Here is a 4,208-nt window from a genome sequence, read left to right on the forward strand (position 1 = left end):
AGAATAATATGTATAGCATATACTAAAAAATTTTAGGATAAAAAATAACATAGCTATAATAATCATTTATTGTTGAGATTTTTTCATACATTGCTGTTTTGAAACCTGATAATAATTCTTCTATTTGAACTGATCTTGTGCAGCATATGATAAATATGCAGGGTTAGTTTTGTCTCATAACTTACAACAACAAAAAAAAGTGATTTTATTAGCAATCCAAAACACCACATATACAGAATTGTGAAAAAATAAATTAAAGCTATAAAAAATATTTTTATTGTATGTTCTTTAATTGTCAATATACTTTAAAATAATTAAATTTTTTTATGGGATGATTGTAATTCCCAACACTGTAATTTGGATATTGAAAATTCAAAGTCTTACGCATGACGTTAGTCAAACGGTCATAACATGAACAGTGCCAGAAAACGAAAGCTGAGTTCTATAAATACCACAGAAACTCGACTTCTTCTGTTCAGACCTTCAGTTCAACCTTAAGCACCATCTTTCCAGTCTTCTTCTTCCTCCTCAAAGCATAGCATAACACAAGCTTTCTGCTCATTCTCTTTCTCTCAACCACTCAACAATGGCTTCCTCCCTTCTCAGCACTAGTTTCCTTCCCTTATACCATTCTCAGGGCAACACCTCCTCCTCCTCTACTCTTTCACTCCGAACAACCAAAGTTTCTGCGACTAACCCCCAAAGGGTATGATTATGATGACATCAGTAATTTCAAACCAACTTTTCGCCTTGTTAATGGAGTCTCAGACGCTTACATTTTTTTTGTTTCTGTTTGATTTTCAGACGAAGAAGGTGATGACGGTGGCTGCGGGAGGAGGCACCGTTGGTGAGGAGGAGAAGCCCTTGGAATCAATCAAGTTGAGGAAGCCTCTGAATTTTTCAGGAGAGAAACCTTCTACTCCCATCTTGGACACCATCAATTACCCAATTCACATGAAGAATCTATCGCTTCAGGTACAGGTCCTTCTTGCCTTTAACTATTCCAGATCACTCTCATTCTTCTGCAACATGTGGGCTGTACTGAACATGATCGATCTGCTGGGAATCAGGAGCTCGGTGAGCTTGCCGATGAACTGAGAGAAGAGATTGTTCACACGGTCTCGAAGACGGGAGGCCATTTGAGCTCAAGCCTCGGCGTGGCGGAGTTAACCGTCGCTCTCCACCATGTTTTCAGCACTCCTCAAGACAAGATCATTTGGGACGTCGGACATCAGGCGTACGCTCATAAGATTTTGACTGGAAGAAGATCAAGCATGCATACCATTCGACAAACCGGTGGACTCGCAGGATTCCCCAAGAGGGAAGAGAGTGTCCACGATGCCTTTGGAGTTGGTCACAGTTCTACTAGTATTTCCGCCGCCTTAGGTATGAACACTTTTATATATAATCGTTAATAAGACTCATAGCTATCATTTGCATGATCTTATTAATCATAAACTGTATATTTTGGGGGTAATTCAGGGATGGCGGTTGCGAGGGACTTGATGGGGAAGGAGAACCAAGTGGTTGCAGTGATAGGTGACGGCGCAATGACGGCGGGACAAGCGTACGAGGCAATGAACAACGCCGGTTTCCTTGATACCAATATGATCATAATCTTAAATGACAATGAACAAGTCTCCCTTCCCACCGCCACCCTCGACGGTGCCGCCCCTCCGGTCGGCGCTCTAAGCAAAGCACTCACAAGACTACACAACCAGCAGAAAGTTCCATCAACTGCGTGAGGCTGCCAAGGTATATCCACACATTTATTTTCTGGCACCCAGTGGGATCCACACATGTTATGAGTCTTTATCACACTCCCCTCCCTGTTTACCACGTGCTTGGATAGGAGACGACCGACCTTTGAGCGTCCTCATAGGATTTATGCTCTACAACTAATGTTTGCCGACAAAAATAACAGGGAATTACCAAGCAAATCGGAGGCCAAACACACGAGTTTGCGGCAAAATTGGATACGTATATGAGAGGAATAGCGGGTGGCTCAGGCGCTTGCTTGTTTGAGGAGCTTGGGCTGTACTATATCGGTCCAGTGGACGGCCATAACGTAGGAGACCTCGTGCATGTTCTGAAGAAAATCAAGGGCATGCCCGACATAGGACCTGTTCTAATTCATGTTATCACTGAGAAAGGAAAAGGCTATGCTCCCGCGGAAGCAGCACCAGACAAGATGCATGGTATTATGTTGCGTCCTAGCCTGTAAAAGTTGATCTGCATATAACTTTGTCCCAGCAAATTCAAACAATAAGCTTCATGGTACTGTTATATTTATATGTATGCAGGTGTTGTGAATTTTGATCCCAAGTCAGGGAAGCAAATGAAGTCCAAAACAAGCACACGTTCTTACACTCAGTACTTCGCGGATTCTCTCTAGCAGAAGCTGAGGCTGATGACAGAATTGTTGCCATCCATGCTGCAATGGGAGGAGGCACTGGACTCAACTTATTCCAAAAGCAATTCCCTGAAAGGTGTTTCGATGTGGGGATCGCAGAGCAGCATGCTGTTACCTTCGCTGCGGGCCTTGCTGCCGAAGGACTCAAGCCTTTCTGTGCAATTTACTCTTCGTTTTTGCAAAGGGTTTTGATCAGGTGACAAAATTATGCTAAACTACTTTTAGAGGACTATTGACGCCACAAATTCTTATAATTTTGTCCTTGTCATCAATTTGTTGACTCGTGACTTTAATTTGCAGGTGGCACATGATGTGGACCTTCAAAGGCTTCCAGTGAGATTCGCAGTAGATAGGGCTGGGCTTGTGGGTGCTGATGGCCCAACTCATTGTGGAGCCTTTGACACGAGTTTCATGGCTTGTCTGCCAAACATGGTGGTCATGGCCCCTTCAGATGAAACCGAGCTCATGCACATGGTAGCCACGGCTGCGGCCATAGATGACCGCCCTAGCTGTTTTAGGTACCCAAGAGGAAATGGCATAGGATCCCTTCTTCCACCAAACAACAAAGGCACCCCGCTAGAGGTACGGATTAGCTTTAATAAAAAAGAAGCATTTTTATGCTGCGTGAGATAAATCTGTGAAAGAGATTTTATATCTCGTAAAGCATGACCGAGAGACTTGAAAGTGAATGTGTGAAAGCCATAACTCAATCATTTTGTGCTGATGGAGACTTGAAATGGATGTAGGTTGGGAAAGGAAGGGTACTGAAGGAAGGAAGCAGGGTGGCACTTGTGGGGTATGGAACCAAGGTTCAAAGCTGTATGGAAGCAGCAAATTTACTTGAAGCTCAAGGCATCTCAACTACTGTGGTTGATGCCAGATTCTGCAAGCCTTTGGATCGGGAACTGATGAAGCAGTTAGCTAGAGAGCATGAAGTTCTTATCACTGTTGAAGAAGGATCCATCGGAGGATTTGGCTCTCACGTTTCTCAGTTCCTAGGCTTGAATGGACTCCTCGATGGAAATCTCAAGGTACTCCCATAAATCAATCTTTTTTTTTTTCCTTTTCTTTTTCACACATTCTCATTCCATAACTCAGATTAAAGGAGAGTGTTAAATTGTTGCAGTGGCGAGCCATGACACTACCAGACAGATACATTGACCACGGATCTCAGACAGATCAGATTGAAGTAGCAGGATTGAGTTCAAAACATATTGCAGCTACTGCTTTGTCTTTGACAAATACTCAACCTGATAATCGTTATCTGTTTAATCTTCGTATGTGAGACTTTAGCATAAGATGAGATGTGATACATTTGAATATGCCTCCTTTAAGCTTTGTAAATAATCGATGTCAACTATAGAAATGAAATAATTTTTTTCTTAAACCATTCTTATTGCTCCATTATAACTTTTGATAAACTTGTCAAACATTTTACATTTTAATTTTCTACTAACTTTTCATTAGAACCAACTATAAAGGTGAAGAATGAAATTATAAAGAGTGTCAATTTGCGTCCTTTAACAGTAGGCACAGCATTGCAGCGTTGGTTTAAATCTATTCAAGTTTAGAGACACCATTACATCACCTATCTGATTAGACCGAACCTAAGGTAAAACGTACCTAACCTAATTTTGGCTCTTTCAGTACATCCAATATTCGAGGGGAGAAGAAGGCCTAAATTCCTGTCTACTCTTTTTTTAATCTTTTCCTTTTATTTTTTTTCCATCATAACACAGGTTAAGAGTGTTGAATCGTAATATCCTGTTCTTTTCTCAGTTATTTTGAAACGAGA

At 41.7% G+C, this 4,208-nt stretch overlaps 1 pseudogene; it reads left to right on the forward strand.

Annotated features, from left to right (window-relative positions):
- Positions 1-519: 519 nt before the first annotated feature.
- LOC114732291 (probable 1-deoxy-D-xylulose-5-phosphate synthase 2, chloroplastic) lies at positions 520-3,719 on the forward strand (annotated as a pseudogene).
- The last annotated feature ends 489 nt before the right edge of the window (positions 3,720-4,208 follow it).

Source organism: Neltuma alba, unplaced genomic scaffold (assembly GCF_004799145.2).
Source record: "Neltuma alba isolate B1F8T4 unplaced genomic scaffold, ASM479914v2 tig00012898_pilon, whole genome shotgun sequence".
Taxonomy (NCBI): domain Eukaryota; kingdom Viridiplantae; phylum Streptophyta; class Magnoliopsida; order Fabales; family Fabaceae; genus Neltuma; species Neltuma alba.